Below are 24,284 nucleotides of genomic sequence, written 5' to 3'. Positions count from 1 at the left end.
CAGCGGCCGCGAACCTCAGCAGGCCGCTTTGAACAGGAGCGGTAGCGGCTGTTGCAGGAGGATTGGGGGGGGGAATTCGTGAGCGGCGGCAGGACCATGAGGCGGGATTGAGTTTTTCGGCTTCCCCTATCTGGGGAAACCGCCGTGCCGAACTGAGCTGCACGTGGGGCCGTAGTAAGCGCGGGGCATGCTGCAGTCTTGGCGGCCACGGACATACGGATCACGGAAGCACGCCGATAAGACTGCGCATGCGCCGCCTACGGTTTTATTATATAGATACTTTGCTCAAATTGTGAACTCTTGTAGACTCTCTTAGTGAAACACATTTTTTTAATAGAAACTGTTATGGTTTGATAGGGATGTTAAATCATTTGAGAGGAATGAGCTGTCTCATAAACAAATCTGAATGTTATGTGTTTTGGGGAGGGATTAAGGGGTGCACTTAGTCTATGTGTTTTCATTCTGTAGGCTTGGAGAGGGAATGAAGCCTACTTGGTCCACATGTGTGCCTCTATCACAGGACGGCACTTGTCTAGGCCTTCCCCACCTCCCAAGATTTTTCAAAGCAGCCTAGATAGATGGACTGTGAACATACCAAGACAGATAGGGACAAATGCTTGAGTACCTGAATGTAAACCACTTAGAAACCTTGACAGGTGGTTTATAAATAAATAAATAAAAATAATATTAATAAATGGGGTTGGTGTGGTCCTTGTAACTGAAGCACTGATCATGTTTTGGGTGAATGGTTGTAACAGGAAACCCTTCAGCTCCCATAATTATACGCCAGAAACCAGTAGAACAGGCAGGGCTGATGCTTAACATTTTAGCTTCTTTCATAGAAAATATGGTATTTCTATTGATATTCTTTGTATTGTTGTGTCATGAGCTTATGTTGATCATGGATGGGTATTAACAAGTTGCAACCTAGAGGAAGACTCTTAAGAGAGAAATGGGAGATCTGTTCCTCCCCCATCCCCTGCTTTTACTGAACCCCAGAGATGAAGTACTTGATGGGAAATTTTAGATTTGGGGTAACTTTTTGTTTGGGGGGTGAGATGTTTTTGTTTGTTACGGTTGATTTTATGATGTGGTATGTTTTCTCTCTTACCATTATAGGCACATGAAACGCCGCACTACGAGGCCACCATCAGACAGACTGCTCCCAGACAAGACTATATGTTAATCTAGCCCCATGACTAGTTTAGAGACCTGTTATCATCTTGATGTGTCCCAGCAATTGAAAGAGGATTAGTGCAACATACCCTCTGTCCGATATCGTAGGATGAAATCTACCTGTGAGGCCCCTTGCATTTTGCATTCCCTTAAGCCCGCTACTGGGCTGGGATCTCTACTGACTCCTGGTAATACATACAGTAGTCTCAGGCTACACAGCTTCCAGCCTCCCAGGGATCAGCCGGAAGCAGAGAGCAGTTTGTGTTTCCCAACCCAGGGAAGAGGATGTGGTCTTCAAGAATGGGATACAAGCCTGAATTTTTTATTCAGGACCTTGGCAACAACATATTTAACAGCTTCTTTCTTTTTGTGCGTGCGATATGTGTATCTCACCTCTCCGTATTCCTGTTTGTCATCACAGATAACAGCAAGTACCGCATTTTTCAGATGTGACTTGATTAGAAGTGGCTAACCTTGAGTTTTGGACAATTGAGAATGTTGCTTTGACGGGGGGGGGGAGAGCCACCATAGGGGGGCTTCCTTAGCAGGACTTGAATGGTTTATGGGTACTGGAAGAGAATTCCAGGGAGAGTGTTTCCAGCTGAACAAAGGTACAAACTTTCAGATCTAAAGACCTCTCAAAAATCCTCAGCTGGCTTAATGGTTATTCATTCCTAGCAAATATGTGAAGAAAGTGGTGGTGGTGGGGGGTTTGGGAGGGGGAAAAAGGATGCATATAGGGGATCTCTGTAAAGTGAGGTTAAAAGCACTTTAAGATATGTGAGAAAGGTGCCTATGAGATGAACCTTTGAAACTTCCCTAAGTGGAAAGTGACATACATTGCTGCTAAAAAGAATTGACTAAACTTTGTCTTGTTCTATAAAAGAGCATTATAGAATGACACCTCCTCACAGGTGGTAAAAGCAGTTCTGCAAGGGCATCTTTTTGCCAGAGTTTGACTTGTGCTTGAAAAATAAAGAAACAAGAAAAGAAGAAAAAGGGAAATGTTTGCACAATTGAGTCTGTCACCCTGTTAAAGAGTGATCCAGCTCATAAGAGCTCGAAAATATATTATGTTCCATCTTTTTTTTGTGCTGCATGTCTTGTGTATGGAAGAGCAAACCTGTGTGATGAAAGCATAACTGCGATTTTACCTTCATATGTTATCAGCCATCACTGGCAGTAAACATTGTAGATTCAGAGCTTTGCTTGTATTTGGGGCCTGGGGATTATGGCGATGGTATCACCTGATCAGGTGCTTTCATCACCATGCACACCAGACATGTTTTTCTGGAAGAGATCTAATATGTAGGATGGTGGCTGCAGAGGGGCATTAAGCTGAAACGCAGGCTAAAACTAGACTGGTGTGATATGATCAGCTGCATAGGTCAGAAAGAGGTAAGTTCATTTGGGGCCTGTTAAATCATTAACGATCTTTATAGGTGGGGAGAGTCAGAGGAGGAGGCTGTGAAAATTGAGGAGGAATTGATGATCCTGAGCAGGAATGTTTGTGAGGAGGGGAGGCAGTATCAAATGACAGCAGATAGATCAAAATGGCCCATGCACTCTGCCCACATAGTTTACTCGGTGTGGACACAAACTCTCCTATGTCCATGTTTTCCTCATGACCTCTTAGCCCTCTTCTCATACTGTATAATATGCCCTAAATATGACCAAGTCTATCACTTGGCCCCTTCCCTTGTGTTTTGGAGCACTGACTAATGCAATCATATTTATGCTGTTCAGGGTTTTAACTGGCTCTGTGCAGATTGCCCAAATGTGCTTCATTTTCACTCTCTGGCCACAATGGATTCCCTATTTATCCATGTGCCTTTGAATTCCATTGCTGGTTTGGGGTGGTTTTTTTTTTTTATTAGCACAGAGCCTCAACCCTGCCAGGCAGAGGGTGGATAGAAAATGATGCCCCTCACTGTACTTCACCTATAGTGGGTTATGACTGACCTGGTAATGCTGTTCATACTCTTGAGTTCCAGCATCCCCATAGCTACTGTTCAACTGGCAGGATAGCCACAGTGAAGAGTCCTGATTAGATTTTCATCCCTGTGGTCTTAACAACCAGCTTAAACTTGCATGTGGTTTGTTTACCATGAAAACCGAACCTGTTGATGGTCTGGAGAAATTTCCCTCTCAGTTTAAGGAGGTGTCAAACAGGAGCACCCCAAACTGGAATTGTGCCCCCTAACATCCCTCCCTGCCTACTGCTCCATGGCCACCACAGGAGAAACTGGACAGGGAATGATTTCTTTGGGGGTTTTTGCACCCTTATCTCAAGAAAGATATAGTGGTTCTAGGAAAGGTTCAAAGAAGAGTGACCAAGATGGTAAAGGGGACGGAACTCCTCTCGTATAAGGAAAGACTAAAACGGTTAGGGCTCTTCAGCTTGGAAATGAGACGGCTGAGGGGAGATATGATTGAAGTCTACAAAATCCTGAGTGGAATAGAACAAGTACAAGTGGGTCAATTTTTTTTTTTTTTTTTTTGCTCCGTCAAAAATTACAAAGACTCGATGAAGTTACAGGGAGATACTTTTAAAACCAATAGTAGGAATTTTTTTTTTTCACTCGGAGAATAGTTAAGCTCTGGAACGAGTTGCCAGAGGTTGTGGTAAGAGCGGATAGTGCAGCTGCTTTTAAGAAAGGTTTGGACAAGTTCCTGGAGGAAAAGTCCATAGTCTGTTATTGAGAAGACAAGGGGGAAGCCACTGCTTGCCCTGGATCGGTAGCATGGAATGTTGCTACACCTTGGGTTTTGGCCAGGTACTAGTGACCTGGATTGGCCACCGTGAGAACGGGCTACTGGGCTTGATGGACCCAGTAAGGCTATTCTTATGTTCTTAACTGTATCATTTGTACAGTCCTGCTGAGGTACTGTCGAGATAAAACTACCTGCCGTCCTCAGTTTTGACCTAAAAAGTTCCATGTCACTGATTGTATTCTTTCTGTTTCCCTTTCCTTCAGTGCATTTCAGTGGGAGAGGAAAGGATCCCCTTTCAGCCACATTTCCTTCCTTTGACAAGCTTAATTTTGTGTTTCCAGTCTGCCTGTGTGGGTTTTTATTTGATGTGGTGTTTGTTTGGTTTTTTTTTTTTTGCTAATCCTAACTCTTATTGTCTTGCTTGGGTTATTTTTAACCTTTTCTACTGCAGGGTCTGACTGTCAGTGCCGCCACCTCCCCTACTTCCTGCCATTCCTACCTTGCATCTTTAAGTGCGGGGGAAGGGGGTGGATGGATGTGATGTCTGAACGCTGTAGCTTCTTCCTTTACGGTGAACGAGAGAATTAGAGGAATCTAAATCCTGTGTATCTTTTTTCAAAGTGTTCCTTATTGGTATGTAAATTGCTGGATCCGAAACCGGCTCTGCATTAGTGCCAGCTCTGTGCATACACTGGGTGCTGAGAAACAACAGTATTGAGCAAACTCCTTCACTGTGCCCAGGGAGGTAATTTCATGGACATTCTTAATACAGTACTTTTACAGCTGGTTTTGTAATCCATCCAGAAGACTTTACCATGTGTTATGCTTGGATTAAGGGTGCACATACTGCCCATTCTTTTAGTGTGAATATAACACAGTAGATGACAGCAGATAAACTGGATGGATCGTTTAGGCCTGCCCAACAAAGCAAAAGTGAAGATGCATTGATAGCTATGAGCCATGTGTGTGTGTGTATATAGATATGGTTTATCTGCAGTTGTTTTATTTATTTATATATATAAATGTATATATATATATCCATCCTCTATAATGTGTGCTTAGGGTTTTGTGATCCCTACCACCGTGCTGTGTGCCTCCATGCTGAATTCGTGGCTTGCAGCACGTGCAGCGATTTCAGCAGTGGTGGTGGTTTGACTCCTGCGCTGCCGCTGCCGGAACGCCTTTTCTCACCCCCGGACCAGCAAACGCAGCAGCCGCGGGGCATTTGCTAGGCCGGCCCTCTTCGATAATGCGAGATGGGGCGGCCTAGCAAAAGCCCTGAGGCTGCCTGGGCTAGCAATTGCTGGACAGGGGGAGCAGGGAAAGGAGAAGGCCTACTGCTGGACAGGGGGATCAGGTAAGAAGTGCATGCTGGACAGGGGGGAGGTAAAAGGAAGGGAGAAGGCCTACTGCTGGATGGGGGGAGCAGGGAAGAGGTGCTCCTGGACAGGGGGGAAGTAAAATGAAGGGAGATGAGCTGCTGCTGGACAAGAGGATCAGGGAAGAGGTGATGCTGGACAGAGGGAGCAGGGAAGGGGTGCTGCTCAACAGGGGGGAAGTAAAATGAAGGGAGATGAGCTGCTGCTGGACAAGAGGATCAGGGAAGAGGTGATGCTGGACAGAGGGAGCAGGGAAGGGGTGCTGCTCAACAGGGGGGAAGTAAAATGAAGGGAGATGAGCTGCTGCTGGACAAGAGGATCAGGGAAGAGGTGCTGCTGGACAGGGGGAGAAGGGAAGGGGTGCTGCTGGACAGGGGGGAGGTAAAAGGAAGGGAGAATGGCTACTGCTGGACAGCGGGAGCAGGCAAGGAGCGGTGGTGGACACCCGAGGACAGAGAGAGAGAGAGAAAGAAAGAAAGACAAACAGCGGCCAAGGAGAGAGAGACAGAAAGCAGCCAAGGAGAGAGAGAAAGAAAAACAGACACACACATCTATTCTAGCACCCATTAATGTAACGGGCTTAAAGACTAGTATGTATATGTATATATCTCCTATCCAGATTGCACAACCATACCATCCGCTAGCCCTTCTTTTTCCTTATCTCAAGGCTTCTTGAGTTCAGATATAGCCTTCATCTCTATCACCTCCACTAGGAGACTGTTCTACTCATTCACAACCCTTTCCATGAAGAAACATCTCCTTAGATTTCTCCTGAGTCTTACTTTTCACCTTCATCATTCCAGAGCTGCTTTTCAGCTGAGACTGATCTCTTGTGTCTATTCTTCCCACCTTTTTCCAAAGTGTATATTTTGAGATCTTTAAATCTGTCCCCATATGGTTTATGATAACCACTGACCATTTTAGCAGCTGTCATCTGGACTGACTTCATCTTGTTTATATTTTGTCGAAGGTGCGGTCTCCAGAATTGTACACAGTACTAAGGGCTAGATTCACTAACTCACCTATCCGATCTGTGGCCGAGTCTTCTTGGGTGACCGATTCACTACGCCTCCTCATGCAAATTAATGCTATCGGAGTCACACCCCACAGCGACTGCACGGATCGCTGCAGAGCAATCCAGACACATGCGCAGATCATCTTCTTTGCCTGTAGATGGTCTGCGCATGCGCTTGCTCTCTGCACAAGCGAGGAAGGAAGGGAAGGGGGGGCTGTGGAACAGAACACGCTTCTGCCCTGTGAGTACAAAAAGGAAACAATCTAGCCGAAAACAATCCCTGTAATTGGGTTTAGAAAGGAAGGAAGGGCTGAAAGTCGGGGTGGGGGACATCCAACATATACTTTCAAACAGCCCCATAGTAAATCATTTAAACTTCAGGACAGTCAGAAGTGGCTGTTGTCAGTAAAAGTTTTACTACTGACAACCCATGGCCAACTTTCACTTCATCATCGTCCCACAAAATCTCCCTCAAAATACTTTAAATCATATAAATTTGAGGGCATCCTTAAAATTGTTTGTTAAATCTCATAAGGATATCCTTTGAAAGCTGTGCCGTCATAAGGGAGAGGGTGGAACTTCACACCGAAGGCTGAGCCTGCTGAGAGAAAGAGAGTCTTTTCTTGTGGCTCTACCCCTTTTAGTGCTGATTGGTCGGAAGGGTCCCTGGGGCGGGAAGGGGAGTAGAAGGGTTCCACTAGTAGGGATAAGGGAGAAAGAGGAGGAGCTTCAGGCTCATACTCAGCTCATTGATCAGAATGGTCTGTGAGGCGGGAAGAGTGGGAGGGTCCGCCTCTAGCACGGATCGAGGAGAAAGAGGAGGATCTTCAGCCTCATCCGGTGCTCACTGGTCAGAATTTCCCTGGGGTGGGAAGAGGAGTTTGATGTTTGTCATGCACACAACAGGGCTGAAGGTCGGGGTGGGAGGGAAATGTAACCTGGTTGCCGGTTACGCGCAAGCCCGTGGTTTTAACCCACGGGTTTAAAGCGGGGCTGCACTATGGCATGTTCTGTTCCGTAGTGCAACCCTGCTTTAAACCTGCGGGTTAAAACCACGGGCTCGCACTGCAGGGAACGGCAGCAGAGAGCAGGACAATTGGAAAAGACGTGAGCGACTGGTCCTCAGCAGTCGCTTATTTTTTGATCAGCCAGCCCAGTCGGTATTCCTTCGGTGTCAGGTCAAAAGCGCGCCAGGACAAAGGCGCGAGCAGACAAGGAGGCGCGTGCCGAAGAAAATTACTGTTTTTAGGGCTCCGATGGGGGTGTGTGGGGGGGAACCCCCCACTTTATTTAATACAGATCGCGCCGCGTTGTGGGGGCATTGTGGGGGGTTTGGGGGGTTGTAACCCCCCACATTTTACTGAAAACTTCACTTTTTCCCTGTTTTTAGGGAAAAAGTTAAGTTTACAGTAAAATGTGGTGGGTTACAACGCCGGCGCAATTTGTATTAAGTAAACTGGGGGTGCTCCCCAACAAAACCCCCCGTCGGAGCCCCTAAAAACAGTAATTTTCTTCGGTGCGCGCCTTTGTCTTCCGCGTTGTTGTCTATGAACCATTCCTTCTTTAATGTAATGTAATGTAATGTAATTTATTTCTTATATACCTCTACATCCGTTAGGTTCTAAGCGGTTTACAGAAAATATACATTAAGATTAGAAATAAGAAAGGTACTTTGAAAATTCCCTTACTGTCCCGAAGGCTCACAATCTAACTAAAGTACCTGGAGGGTAATAGAGAAGTGAAAAGTAGAGTTAGAGGAAAAATAAAAATAAAATAAAATAAAATTCTCTTTAGTGAATCGCTGCCTTCCTACTTTGCATGCCATGTCCCCTTATTTGCATGTTTTCAAGTTTATCAGGTTTTTATATACCGCCTATCAAGGTTATCTAAGCGGTTTTACAATCAGGTACTCAAGCATTTTCCCTCTCTGTCCCAGTGGGCTCACAATCTATCTAACGTACCTGGGGCTATGGAGGACTGAGTGACTTGCCCAGGGTCACAAGGAGCAGCGTGGGGTTTGAACCCACAACCCCAGGGTGATAAGGCTGTAGCTTCAACCACCGCGCCACACACTCCTCCATGTGCAGATCGGATCAGGTTCGGATCGAGAGGAAGGGGTCGCAAAGAGGTCAGGACACGATAAGTAAGCTTAGTGAATCTAGCCCTAAATGAGGTGTACAGAGCTATTACCACCTCCTTTTTCCTACTGGCTATTCCTCTCTGTGTGCACCCAAATATCCTTCTAGCTTTTGTTGTCGCCTTTTCTACCTGTTTAGCCACCTTAAGATCATCATATACAGTCACACCCAAGTCCTGCTCTTTCATGCACATGAGTACTCCTTCCCCTAAACTGTACCACTCCTTTGGATTTTTGTAGCCCAATTGCATGACTACCTTTTTGTAGCATTAATGTTTGGCTGCCAAATTATGCCATTCTTTAAGCTTCTCTACTTAGATTCCCCTCCCCCCCCCCACTCATGTTATCCACATCATCAGGGGTGTCTACCTATTGCAGACCACTGGTAACATCTCTTTCCTCAGAGTGAATTCCATGTACCGCTGCTACCGTCTGTCATCTTCCATGCTACCAATTCTAGGCCACTCAGTCAGTTTAGGGCCCATATCAAGCTTTGAGAAAATATATGCCAATCCGTTTTTTACAATCACAAATGGCAATGAGACTGACCCTGGAAAAAGTACTCATGATGTACACTGTAGAAAAACATGGATGGCTGCAATTTCTGTGGTAGGTGCAAGGCTGTGGAATGTAAAGCATGGTTCATTAAGATTATGTGCAGACTTTAAATCCTTAAAAAAAATCTTTAAAGACCCATCTATTTGTAAGAGCATTTTTTATAAATGAAGAGATGTTAATATCCTTTTCCTATGAAGACTGAATTTGAAATAGCAGTTTGATGTATTTTAATATCTAGTTTGTTCTGCTCGATTTGCTGAATTGTAAATGTTATGAATTTGTTTTTATTATTTATATATGTGGATTCTGTAACCCGCTTAGTATATAAGTGGGATAGACATTTTTAAAATAAATGTATAAGTTCCCTATGTGGAACAGTGTTAGATTTTAGGAAAGCCTTTAAGTTCTGCACATCTAGCCATTTAGTCAAAGAAAGAACTACCTCTAATAAAATCATGCTGCTTCACGTCCTGTAATCCACTGGATTCTAGAAACACTAACTATCATATATATTTGAATAGGGGATGGGTTTTGATACACTGTCTTTCTGTGGTTACCATCAAAGCGGTTCACATATTATATACAGATACTTATTTTGTACTTCGGGCAATGGAGGGTTAATTGACTTGCCCAGAGACAGAAGGAGCTACATGGCATGCTTATAATAATAATAATAATAACAATTTATATACCGCAGGACCGTGAAGTTCCATGCGGTTTACAATGATTAAAGATGTTACAGATTGAGTGGAATAAACAAAGTACAGACTTAGTGATTGACAGTTCTAGAGATCGTTTGTTGAGGACTAAGATTGTATAGGTTGGTTTCCTAAGTATTTCAGGAATAGATTTTTTTTAGGCGTTTCCTGAATTCCCTATAGGTAGTAGGCACAAGTAATTGTTCTAGGTCTTTACCCCATAGTGCTGCTTGATGTGAGAAAAGATGTTGGTGATGACTTTTAAATTTACAACCTCTAACTGGTGGAGAAACAAAGTTCGGGCGTGAGCTTCGCTTGTGTTTGTTGCTTGTGAAAGAGAAAAGGTCTGTTATATATTTAGGGGCTAAGCCATAAAGTACCTTGAAGTAAAAACAACCAAACTTGAATTTCACACGTGCCTCGATCGGCAGCCAGTGTAGAAGTTGATAGGAAGGTGTTACGTGATCAAACTTCTTCAGTTCACAAAATAGTCTAACCGCTGCATTTTGTACCAGTTGCAATCGCCGCATATTCTTCTGGGGGAGTGCCAAGTAGGCGATGTTACAATAATCAAGTTGACTCAGTATAAGGGAATATACCAGAATTTGAAATGATGAGACATCAAAGTAAGCTCTGATGGACCGAAGCTTCCAGAGGATGAGAAAGATTTTTCTAATCAAGGAGTCTACCTGGTCTTTCATGGTCAGGCTCTGGTCCAGTGTTACTCCCAATATCTTCATGGTGGGTTGACTGGGATAACTAAGGTTATTGATGCACATTGATGCTTTAGTGTCAAGTGGGTTTAGCGATGCTATGAAAAATTTTGTTTTCTCTGAGTTTAGTTTTAGTCTGAATTCAGTCATCCATTGCTCCATACGATTTAGTACTTCTGTTGCTTTGGGGGTGACTTCTGAGATGGAGTTAGTGAATGGGATAATTATCGTGAAGTCTTCAGCATAGCTAAATAGTTTTATCCCAAGCTGAGACAGTTGTGCACCCAATGAGGACATGTAAACATTGAAGAGCAAAGGGGATAGTGCTGATCCCTGTGGCACGCCAGATGGATTGCTCCATGTGTCAGAGAGATCGTGATTAAAACGGACTTGGTAGGTGCATGATATAAGGAAACCTCGAAACCAGTTCAGTACCTCTCTTCTGATTCCAATTGTGTCTAGGCATTGTAACAGTTTTCCATGATCCACCAAGTCAAAGGCAGAGCTCTTGTCAAATTGCATGATTAGGGCATTGAGGCCCTTACTGAACAAGTAACGCAAATTGTCCAGGATAGCCGCAATTACTGTCTCAGTGCTAAACAGAGGCCTGAAACCAGATTGAGTTTCGTGCAGAAGAGAGAATTGGTCGAAATATTCCATTAGTTGGGTGTGTACCAATCCTTCCATGATTTTTACCATAAATGTACTGGTCTATAGTTGGTTACTGATATTGATGATTCTTTACAATTTTTTGGGATTGGGATTATAATATGACCATTATTAGTGAGGAATTTTCCATTGTTTAGGTTATTGGTTAGATAATTCAATAGAGATAGTTTAAAGTCTAATGGAGCTGCTTTCATAATCTCTGGGGGACATGAGTCCAGGACACAGTATGATTTAGAGCATTTGTTATATAAATTGATGTAGTTATTCCATTCTAAATTTGTGGAAGGAACTCCAGATCATGTCCGCTGGTATTTCATTTCTTATGCTGCATAATTGAACCCGGTTCTCCTGGTGCTCAGGCCACTGCACTAACCATTAGGCTACTCCACTCTGAAAACTGAGATTTTTTTTTTTTTTTGGGTGGGTGGGGGGAAAGGGCATCAAAAATTGAAAATCAATTTATATTCAAAACCAACCTATCTACCTCCCACCACTGGCATCCCTCCCTACCATGGTATTCCCCCTTGTTGCTGCCATTGCTCAGCCCCTCCCTTTGGAACAGGCAGAGCTTCATTTACTAATAATACTCCCTCCCCCTCCCCCCCGACAGACAAACATGTACCACCCTGGGGAGTTCAGCTGGGGGTTGTTGGATTGTTGTTTGTTTTTTATTGGGGGGGAGGTTTGTAGCAATAGTAGCAGAGGATGATGGAAATCAGAGGAGAAGGGGGGGGAACGCCAGACACCGTGGGGGAGGCATGCTGGAATATAAACCTTCAGTTTATATTCAAGTTAACATTTTTTCCCTAAAAGAAAGATGGGGAACTTTCATATTTGGTGCCTGGAGATTATGGCGATGGTATAACCTAATCGGAAGCTTTCATCCCAAGCACCCTAGACTCTTTCTGGGAGAGACTCTAGTGCAGGGGTAGGGAACTCCGGTCCTCGAGAGCCATATTCCAGTTGGGTTTTCAGGATTTCCCCAATGAATATGCATGAGGTCTATTTGCATGCACTGTGTTCCGCCACTTATTTCTGTCAAATGGGATGATCAGTGACACTCAGAAAAGCACACAGACAATATAAAGCATAAACAATAACACTTTATTATACTTATATATATATAGATGAATATAAGAATAAAATAGCATCACCGTATCTCAGGCAAACACTCTTCCTTCACAATTGGGAATCCCTCAATAGATAGGCGAGTAGACACGGGAGACTGCCCCTTTAGACATCTTTGGATTCTGTTCCTGGAGACATCTTGGATTCTGATGTTAGGGTCAGAATTCCGGTCTTATATAGGATGCAAACTGCGGAGTTCATAGTAAAAGCATAGACAGCTGGTCCTGCTATTACGATTAGTAAAACAGCTGGTCCTGCTCTTTTGTTCCTTGTTTTGACAACACCTAGGTCAAGGAGGTGTTGCAGAGACCGGCCCATCTGGCTTTATTGTCCTTTTGATGTTAATTGAGAGATACACAGGCAAAAGGAAGTCAGGATGTCAGAGAAGCAGACTTTGATATTATCAAGGAGGTGTTACAGAGCCCGGTTTCCCATCTGGCTTTACTGATGTGATTTGAGAGACACGCAGGCAAAAGGAAGTCAGGATGTCAGAGAAGCAGACTTTGATGTTATCAAGAAGGTGTTACAGCAAGATAGCAAATACTTGTTGTGTAAACCTTTGATGTTGTCTTGGCAACACCCAGATCAGATAAGCAGACTTGAGGAGACATATTACGTAGTATTTTGAATTTCAATTACCCCCTGGTCATGGGCATAACAGTCCACCCCTGGATCCTCAAGTCTGCACCTCCCAATAAGAAATCATCCGCATAAAGGGAGAGCGTGTCCGTTTGTATACACAATAGGTAAACCCACAATTAACAGTACTGCTAGCAACAAAAACATTTTTATGTGATATTTCTTGTATAAAGGTTCATTTCAAACTTACACCATTTTCTATCTAAGGGTACAGAATGTGATGTGGTTTTAAATCAATGAGATAAAGTTAATTCTTTGTGATATCATTGACGACATGTAACATTAACTGATCATATCGTAGTGTTAGTTCATGATTATGTACAGTATTTGGCACACATTCACCTTCCCATCAAAATACATCTGCTACTCTGGAGCCAAAATATGCTTGTTTGCCAGCCAGTATTTCAGAAACAATAGTATTTACTATACCTCAGGTTCTACATTTAGGTAAAGGTAAATTATTTCCTTATGTTCTAAACCTGGTATTCTTGCATTCCCTAATATTTCTTGCTAATTAGGCATTTTACTTGAAAGTATCACGTATAGGGAATCATGGAAATTAATAATCTTATTAATATTATATTTGTGCTCTTACTCATGGCTTACATACTTTTAGGGTAGCTTCATATTCACCATCGCTCACTGCAGTTATCTGGTATCCTGTTTTTCTTAGCAGCTTTGGTTAGGGTCTGGCTATGCTTCAGTTTCAATAGGCTTGCTATGCCACTCACATGCCTTCACTCATGTAAGAGTCAAGTGCACCACCCCCGGAGACCAGCCCTAATGTGAAGTGGCAGGATATAGGCTCACTTCTATTCCTAAGTCGGTGCCACATCACGGCACTGTATGTCTGGTTTCGGGTCATCATCTTCTTGATCTGGTGAAATTTTCTCTTAACCCAGCATGTTAGCCAAATCATAAGAATAAGAGAGCAGAGCTGACCAATTCTATCACAAAGGGATGAAAGTCTATATGGAATAACATTTCCCAGTACGTGATTTTCCAAGGAAAATATTTCATCATGACTGTTTAGCTTCAATGCTTTAGTTACAATAAGCACCCCTAGTGGTATACGAGAAGATAAAAAAAAAAAAAGAAGAAGAAAAACCACTTTATGTACAGAATGTGATAACATGTGACACAATACTGGTGTGTAAGGTAGTATTTGTTTGAGATAAGAGAAACAACACTAATGCACTTAAAGGTATTCTGTAGGACATTCAGAAAATACACCTTTTTATGTTCTGGACCTAATTATTATGTCACTTAAAAGAGACCATAAACACGTACTGATGGTAATACCAAAATAACTTATGTCAGAGATGTGCACTGCACTGTTTATACCTGGTAAGTTAAATAAAGAGAGACCATTTTTTATTTTATTTAGCAAATATCAAATACTAATGAGCACCATTTTACCAGGTATAAAGCTTTCTAATTTTTTCTCTTCAGATATCCTCTTATAATATAACCCCTAACTAAAATATAATTGGGCTGTATGAGCCATAGCATAAAATAATTGGGCTGTATGAGCCATAGCATAAAATCATTGTGAGCATGGTTTTCATAAGATACTTTCTTGTAAGTGGGGGAATCTTTTTTGGAAAGGGATATGGTACCATTTGGACTAATAGAAGGGGTGGAATAAACTCTGGAAATGGCCAATGTGCGATGTTTATTGGGGTACCCCATAAGCTAAAACAGACAACACATAACAGAAACAGACAAACACAGAGCTCCTGCATGCTTTCTTCCATCGGCAATGATTCAGGGTTGAATTTAATCTGTAAATAAGCACACTATTAATCAAAAGAGTCATAAACAAATTTGGTATCCATTGGATTCCCACTATCAGGTCACAGTGCTGAAAGTATTTTAAATATGGCACAGTGAAATTGATTCTCCTGACCATGTCTGGATACTAAGCTTCTAAAAGAAAGAGAGATAGAAACTTAAGTTAATTGCTGGTCTCCTTTCTTTCTTCTTCCATTTCAAAGCTCTGTCACACAATTATAAGAGAATGCAAGCAGGGAAGTTTTCATCTATAAAACATACAAGAGAGGTTTACGTGCAGGTACAGTGGTTCACAATGTTAGTGTTTGAGGTAAAAGACACATTTGCAAAATCACTTGGAGTGCAACTTCCTTATACTATCTAACCAAACATTATACATTATCACTTAGCAATATTTTAACTTTCTCTATCACCTCTCGGCATCCTTTTGCCCACTTTCTGCTATAATCTTGTGATAGAAAGTGGGACTATGTAAGTATTTTTGTGGTAGTCTGGTAGATATATATTGCCTCCCTTGCCAAGTGAATGCAAATTGTTCTGGACATTGTTCCACTATAGGAATAGTAAAAAATGCATTGGTTCATGTTTACAATTTTAGTGGAGATCGGTACTACTATTGGTTTAGATAATTTCCCCACCACTACTGATCTCATAGGAATGTCTGGCAATTTACCAAAACTATAGATTCCATCAGAAAGCTGTAATGTTAACCCTTTTAGGATATCTAGCCCTATTATATTTTAAGGAATCCCATAGATTAATACAGTATATTCCCAAATTGGTAATTGTCCAATTTTAAAATTTGTAAATTTTTTTTTTCTTCCTGCTTGTATAATTTTCCCCCCAATCCTGATATTTATATTCCTCCTCCCCAGTGTCCACTACAGCTTGTACCTTTTGCTCCCCAGATTTCTACTAAATATTTATCTCTACCTGCGGACGCTGTACTAATTTGGTCCAGGCAAACACTGAGGCTCGGCATTCACATTATTGATTCTCCCAACACTTCCACCCTTTTAAATCAGGATAAAGAATGGAAGCAGTTTCTTCAGGGGGAGCCGTTGGCACCAAAATATCCTCCCTCTCTCCTTTGTTCATTTGTGCTTGAGACATAGATTTCTTTCCCAGTCCTCTACTTTTGTACATTTCCCATAATGTCCTTGTATTTTTCCCATCTATTTCTTCCCCCTTTACACCATCTTTTATTAATTTCAAAAACATATTCCTCCGAGACACCCGATTAGCCCTGTTTGAATTGGATTGTCCTTTTCTCTTTTTGTCAAAAGTATTTTGAGGTCCCCAGTCCCCCCGATCTCCTAACTGTCGGACCGCTTCTAAGGCTTCCAAAATAGTCCTGTCTATTTGATTGATCAACAAAGTTATCATTACCTGTTTGTATGCCGGTGCAGCATACTTAATAATTTTATTTCTCATGGACACAGTAAAAGGTAATGACATATATGTGTCAGCGTGACCTATTACTAAGGCTGCCTTCATAGCCTCCTCCTTAATTCTAATTTGAGCATCTTTTAATGTATACCAAATTTTATCATTTGAGGGCCAATCAGATTCAAGTGGATATTGCCTCATGACACCCCTACTAATTAGCTCTAATAAAGACCATTGGGCATATTTTGCAGGATAAGGATCCTCCCGCAACGCATTTTGCACTGCTACTTCTTGACTAATTTGAACAAATTTAGGGGCATCTGTGGCATCCAACATAATCCCTGCTGCGCCCAGCTCCTGCACCCGAATTACCCATTGTATTAGTGGTTCCCCAGGCTGCTGTGTAAAGCGTACCATCGTATTCATGATTTCATGTGGAGTAACATCCTCCATAACATTATTTCTAGTTAGATTTTCTCCTGTTTGCAGACTTCCCTGTAATCTTTGTCTCCTCACAGGCTCTGCTTCTAAACTTTCTGCCTGTTCTCCTTCAACACATATATCCTCCTCACTGTTATTAGAATTTGAATCCCAATATCCCCATCCCGTTTGTTTGGATTCCAATCATCCGGCAGATGATAAATTAAGATTTTAACTTTTCTGTAACTCACTTTCCGCCTCCTTTTCTTATATTTATATTGTGTACATTGCACAGCTGCCTTTCCTGTTACATTTTGATAGGTGTCTACCTTATCCATTAACAACTTATTCTGACATTGTAGCATTTTAATGGCATGCTGTTGATTACACCTTTTCTTTTCCAGCTCTCCTAATTTCAATTGTAATTCATGTTTAGCTTCATGCAAATTCCTCCAGTCTGACAAAATCATCCTTCCTTGTCTAGAAATTACTTCTTGCTCTTCTCCTTTTGAGATTTTCACCTTTTGTAAGGAGGCACATAATTCATGTGGATCCCCACTTCCAAAAGTACAGGATTCACATAATCCTGCTTCTACAGACCACTCAATGGCCATTAATTTACATATACTGTCATTCCCATTTGGAATGGAGGGATTGGGAGCCTGCTCCTCAACCCCTTGTTTTCTAGGTAGCTTTTCTGACCACATTGATCACCCCACTTCTGGTACCAATTTGTTCCGCCACTTATTTCTGTCAAATGGGATGATCAGTGACACTCAGAAAAGCACACAGACAATATAAAGCATAAACAATAACACTTTATTATACTTATATATATAGATGAATATAAGAATAAATAGCATCACCGTATCTCAGGCAAACACTCTTCCTTCACAATTGGGAATCCCTCAATAGATAGGCGAGTAGACACGGGAGACTGCCCCTTTAGACATCTTTGGATTCTGTTCCTGGAGACGTCTTGGATTCTGATGTTAGGGTCAGAATTCCGGTCTTATATAGGATGCAAACTGCGGAGTTCATAGTAAAAGCATAAACAGCTGGTCCTGCTATTACGATTAGTAAAACAGCTGGTCCTGCTCTTTTGTTCCTTGTTTTGACAACACCTAGGTCAAGGAGGTGTTGCAGAGACCGGCCCTTCTGGCTTTATTGTCCTTTTGATGTTAATTGAGAGATACGCAGGCAAAAGGAAGTCAGGATGTCAGAGAAGCAGACTTTGATGTTATCAAGGAGGTGTTACAGTAAGATAGCAAATACTTGTTGTGGAAACCTTTGATGTTGTCTTGGCAACACCCAGATCAGATAAGCAGACTTGAGGAGACATATTACATAGTATTTTGAATTTCAATTACCCCCTGGTCATGGGCATAACACACTGCTTTCAATGCACATTCATTGGGGAAATCCTGAAAACCCGACTGGAATACGGCTCTCGAGGACTGGAGTTCCCTACCCCTGCTCTAGTGTATAGGATGGTGGCTAAATAGTGACATTAAGTAGAAACACAGTTTATATTAAAGAATATATGGTGTCATCTACCTTAAAAGCATTTCCGTTAATTTGCTCAACATCGAAGTCAGACTGACCTGTAGTTTCCAACTTCCTCCTTACTTCTACTTTTATGAACAAGGACCATATCTGTATGTGCCACCATTTTAAAATGGTTAGGGGTGTCAAAACAACACAAATTGCTCCTCTGATACAGTGAAGGAGCTTTCTCTACATTGGGAATGATCAGCTTCTATGGAGCTGGCTCCTATAACCACGGAGCTGCCAGAACTTCCCTAAGTTTCATTTTGCTACTATGTATGATTATGTAGCTACCAGTCATAGAAAACATCTCAAGCATGAGAGAGGGTGGGAAGAGATACTGGGCCTACAAGTTGGGGTGGGGGGATGTTAGAGGAAGAAAGAGTGACTCAGACCAGAAAGGGAAGGTGGGAAGGGAAACAAAGCTGCAGTTGGAGTGAGAGAGAAAACAGAGGAGGCTGCAACCTGAGAAAAAAAAGGCAGAAAGGAATTTAACTAAAATTGCACACTGAGCTTGTTCACCCTTGAAAAGAGAAGACTGCGTGGGGATATGATAGAGACATTTAAAATACTAAAAGGATTTGACAAAATAGAGCAAGAAGCATCGTTATTCACGTTGTCAAATGTGACTCAGACGAGAGGTCATGGACTGAAATTGAGAGGCGACAGGCCCAAGACAAATGTCAGGAAGTTCTGTTTCACACAGCGAGTGGTGGATGCTTGGAACGCTCTCCCAGAGGAGGTTGTGATGGAGACCTCCATTATGGGTTTCAAGGGCAAGTTGGATGCACACCTCCTTGCAAATCACATTGAGGGGTACAGGTAAACAAGGTCTCATCAGGGAACACCTAGGTCTTCATCAGGAAGCACCTAGTTAAGCCTCCGCGTGTGCGGGTCGCCGGACTAGATGGACCAAGGGTCTGATTCGGTGAAGGCATTTCTTATGTTCTTATGACTGAAAATGGGAATACTGGGTTCTGGGACTGTAGGGAGCAGGCTGAGAAAGACTGGACTGGGAACATACAGCCTCCAACACTGAAATGGGGAACTAAGGATAAGTGCCCAGTTAAACTGCTGTTACTGCTATAGATTTTAAGAGGGACTACAGTGATCAATGGTGAACGTCCAGCAACCTCAATGTAAGCCATGAGTAGGAGCACAAACATAATAAGGAGTGACCTAGTGGTTAGAGCTGCAGCCTCATCACCCTGAAGTTGTGTGTTCAAATCCCACACTGCTCCTTGTGACCCTGGGCACAATTCTACATTGCCCCAGGTATATTAGATAGATTATGAGCCCACCAGGATAGGTAGAGAAAATGCTTGAGTAACTGCTTGTAAACCACTTAGATAACCTTGATAGGTGGTATTTAAATACCTAAAATAAGTAAATGATTATTAGTTTTCATGATTCCTGGTAAGTGACATTTCCCAAGGTACAATGTCCTTTGTTCTAATATTAATGGTTTTGGCATCAGTGTCAAACAGAATTTTGCTTTGCTAGATATGCACAATAACAGAAGTTGCAGCAGTGTTAAACATAACTATTCTCCAAGCCATGAACAGCAAACCGAGGCTAGAGTAGAACAAAAGAAAAAGGTGTGGAGCAAAAGTGTTAAATTGTCTAAGCCATTCAAAACTATGATGAGACCGAAATGTTAACCACCTATCTGAAAGTCCCCAGATAATGACCCAATTAAAATCCAATCAAGTCTGTGCCCAGCTAGGAAGCAAATCATACGACATCACCCACCCAGAACAGAAACCAGTTTGAACTGAATTCCTGACTTGTGATTAGACACTACTGAGTCATAATTGGACCTAACGTTAAGCTCCTATGGTCCATAAAAAAGGGAGATCCACCTAAGCTCTTCCTCTTTGGATCACCACTGGACAACTGTAACACACCTTGCTGGAATCTTCTCTATATTTAAATATCCATGCTCCACTAATCCGCAACTGAAGAACTTTTCTTCCAGCAATGACATCATCTTCTCCAGCCACCCACTGCAAACAGACCTCCTGGGCCTTTATCATAGTGAGTTACTTTTAATCCATCTTAAATTAATCATTCCACTTCTCTAACAATATTTTATCTTGTGACACATTTCCTTTGTTTAAAAGATCTCTAAATTGTAACTAAAATAATTTGCATTGCCTGTATAATCTTGTAAATAAACTTTGCTCTGGTAATATTAAATGCTCCAAGTATCTGTTCTTAAATATTACACAGCCAAGTTATATGTAGGTAGTTTCATACCCAAATTAACATCTAATTGTAATATAATATTCATCCTCTCATGTTATACTCCAATAATCAGAACTGCCTCTCACTCTCTGCCTCTCAAATCTAACATCTCTTACCCTCCTTTCCCTGGCGTCAAGTTTCTCCTCTTTCCTTCCTTACCCTGGTCCCAGGTCCAGCATGCTCCCTCTGCTGCTGGTGCTGCCACTGCTATTGAATCTTTTACTGGCATCATTGAAAATATTGCATGATAGTACAATGCCTTACAAGTGGACTCTGCTCAAGTGTTGCCCTCCACCTGATGGACTTGTGGAAGAAAGTAGAAGAGAGCAGTTCTTGAGCATGGGCTTCTGCTGAAAGGCCCTGCAGTACTTTGAGGCTGGAAAAAAGCAGTAATGATAGTGGCAGGGAACACATGATGGGCATAGGGTAGGAGTGGAACTTAGAAGATGCACTCCTGTCACACTGTCCCCCTAAATTCTATCATTCTAGGGGCAAGTATGGCCTTGTGTCTACTCTTTTGGTGGGGCCTACTGGCTGGATGGTGTGAGTTGCCGTCTGGCCAAATTGGAGGTAAGCCCAAGGAAGGGTTCTGGGGTGGGGGGTTTTGTTGGGGTGGGTCCAGCAGGAGGGGTTGGGTACCCTCCCAGCGATCTTAGGGGGGGGGCTGTTGGGGGGGGTCTGGCAGGATGAGTTGGGCACCCTCCTGTTGGCAATCTTCGGAGGGGGCCCGTTGGGGGGTCCAGCAGGAGGAGTTGGGTACCCTCCTGCCAGCGATCTTAGGGGGGGCCGTAGGGGGGGGTCCGGGGAGGGGTTGGGGCATTTTAAACCCGATTCTGTAACCGGTGTCTGCAACATGGACGTCGGTTACAGAATCGGGTTAACTTTGGGCAAGTGTAGGCCCGATTCTGTATAAGACGCCTGGGACGGGCGTCCTATACAGAATTCGGGCCTAAGTGTCTCAGAACAAGAAAGTTTTAAGAGCAGCCGTAAATTGAGCTACAGATGATTGCTGTTGCAAGTGCTGAGGTAGGGTTCATGTTCATGAATGACCTCCCTGTAGCTTGGTACATTGAGATGATTTTGATGTGCTGATCTAAGAGCCCAGGAAGGGAAATATGGAACACTGTGACATGAGAGATGAGTTGGTTCATCAAGGAGCAAATGTTATGTTGTGTTATGTAGCCTTATATCCCACCAAATCCTCACAAAGTGGATTAAAAATATCATAAACATTACATAGAACTTATGTACATACATATAAAAATCTGATTACAACCTTAATAAAAATTTCTGAACATCGATTTAGAAACAGCATTTTCAGAGGCAGTGGGTTGCTGATAGCATTACCATGCATTGAATAGTTGGTGAGAAATCTAGATCACATTTGCTCCTTCAAAGAGATTTTTGACACGCCCTGTTTTCAGATATTTGAGGAATGTAGTGTACACTTTGTAGTGGAACTTATATTGTTCCTTTTTCTTCAGTTTGAGGATTGCTGCCTACTCTTTGTCAATCTCATGCCTTTGAGAAGATTCATAATGGTAGGATCTCCCTGTTGTTTCACCATTCTTGCACTACCTCTTCTAGCTTACTTATAAGCCATTTTCATTGAAAGCTATCTGAGATATGCTTGTTCTAAACTAGACCAAAGCATTTGCATTTTTAGTCCTTGCCTATAAATATGGCTTTTGTATTACATGCTCTTAGATAGCCTCTTCATGGTTTCCATTGTGGCACACATGTTATTAGTTCTACAAATTAGTTTGTTTATTCACGATTTCTATTATGGCACACAGGTCTCCTTTTACGAAGGTGTGCTAGTGGTTTTAGCGCATGCACCTGATTAGGAGCGGTAGCGGCAAGAGGAGGCGGTAGCAGCTAGTGCGTGCGGCATTTTAGTGCACACTATTCTGTGCGTTAAGGCCTTCGTAAAAGTGTTTTTTGATATGAGTATAGCATTATAGTAATGGTATGTTTAGATTTAAAATCAATTAACAAATATACTCCCTCCTTTACAAAGCCACGCTAGCTTTTTAGTGCTGGCTAAGGTGGTAACAGTTGCACGCTCATAGAAATTCTATGAGTGTCGGAACTGTTACCAGGGTGGCCGGTGCTAAAATCTCTAGCGCAGCTTTGTAAAAAAAGGGGGGAGGGATTAGTGAGAAAGCAATATTAATTTAATACCAGTACCCGTCTCTGCTATAGGAGCCACCTATACACTAAAGAATTACTCAAAGCAGCCTCATCAACTCAACAAGCCTTAGCTGTCTAAGCAAACTATGCTATACTAGAGCACAGAATTGTATCATTGGCTGTGCTCCGTTTCATGTTATTCTTCAATCACAATTGTGTGTTCTTGAGGTAGGTCTATCCTTCTTTCTTCAAGTACAATTTGTTAACACAGATCTCTGTAGAAAGTGAATTTCAAACTCCTACGATCTGAAGATTTGCAGTGGTTTTTTTTTTTGTATTTTATACCTTTCAGAGATGGAAATGATAAGAGTCAGTCAGAGTTGTGGTGTCCTAAAGATCTAGCTAATAGTTTAGTGAATCTGGGGAAGCTATCAGGAGTATCTCCATAGGGTCTTAAATGCTATACAGCATAATTTGAATGAAACTTGTTTTTCTATTGGGAGCCAGTGTAACTCCATAAGGAGCAGCATGACAGCAGATGACCCTGTCATTAAGGGCACTTGTGACTAGTAGTTGTCCATCACAAAGCATATGGTGATGCTAGAGCTAAGCACTATTTTGTGACCAGGATTCTCCCTAGAGGAAACACCAAGAAACTAGACTACAAGTTGCATACCTTGCAGAAGCTTTTTGTAATTCTGTATGGTAACATCTCTTCAGAAGCTCATGTAAACTGCTCTGAATTCAATTCCTCAGTCATTAGTAGCAATATAAAAACTCTCAAGAAACAAACTTTAAATCTGGAACTGCAATACTTTGTGGGCCCATAAGATGGCAGCAGTGTGAGCACTGGCTGCACTAAAGAAAGGAGTCAGAATGCAGGTTGAGATGATTTGTTTGCAGTTTGCATAAATTATACAATGGTTATAGTAGTCCCAGGAGTTACTAAACCCTGAGTTTTAATCATTGAAGAGTGAAGGAATTCAATTTGGTTAATAAAATTCTTGCAGGCTGATTCTCAGAACTTCAAAACCTTCAAAAAAAGAAACAAAAACCCTACTATTCAAAAATACATTAAACTAAACTAACATAACCAGATTTGACCCAAGCACCACCTGTAACACTCCCTGATCCTTCTGGCCTTTTGGCTAAGATCAAGTGTAGTATCTGTTCTTATCAGTTTAATAAATATATTTGAACATAAAGCTCTAGACTACTTCTTATGTATCTCCAATCGACCCTATACCTGTAAACTGTAATAATGAAATAATGTAATCCGCCTTGAACCGTGAGGTAATGGCAGAATAGAAATCACTAGTGTAATGTAATGTAACTCCCACCTTAAGGCCAATGGTGCAGATCCCATGCCAACAAAGCGCAGAAAAATAGCTCTCCAGTGCTCAAAGGAAATGATATTCAAATATTTTGTGTGTTGTAAAAGCAAAAGGGAGCAGAACATGCTTGGTGTATGCATGCGCAGAATTTTGCAGTAAACGCAGTTATACATCTATACCAGACAAACCTGACACTCTTCTATACCTTTAAATATAAGGTTTTATTTTTTTGTTTTTAATTTGGAAGTCTACATTTAAACACAGAAGACAGGCACCAATATATACTTTCACTTTTGGGTTTGCATGGACTCATGCATATTTGTTTCCCAGCACTGGCACTTACAGGCTTGTATGAGCATTCTTCTGTTTCCAAAATAAATCAAAATCCAGTGGCATAGTAAGGGGGATCAGTAAACCCTGGCTGCTGTCTTGGTTGGGTCACTGGCACCTGTCCTCCTCTGTACTGAGGTACCTGGTGAGCCAGCCGGGGGTCTTCATGGTAGGAATATGACCCTCTCACACCTGACTTCTTGTGTCTGCCTTCTAAAATGGCTGCCGTGGCAGCTCGCGGTAGTATAGGAAAAGCCACGAG

At 42.2% G+C, this 24,284-nt stretch overlaps 1 pseudogene; it reads left to right on the top strand.

Annotated features, from left to right (window-relative positions):
• The first annotated feature begins 23,488 nt into the window (after positions 1-23,488).
• On the top strand, positions 23,489-23,602 carry LOC117363226 (annotated as a pseudogene).
• Positions 23,603-24,284: the final 682 nt, after the last annotated feature.

This window comes from Geotrypetes seraphini, chromosome 6 (genome assembly GCF_902459505.1).
Source record: "Geotrypetes seraphini chromosome 6, aGeoSer1.1, whole genome shotgun sequence".
Lineage (NCBI taxonomy): Eukaryota > Metazoa > Chordata > Amphibia > Gymnophiona > Dermophiidae > Geotrypetes > Geotrypetes seraphini.
The sequence above is the reverse complement of the archived record's forward strand: the minus strand, read 5'-3'. Positions and strand labels throughout refer to the sequence as shown.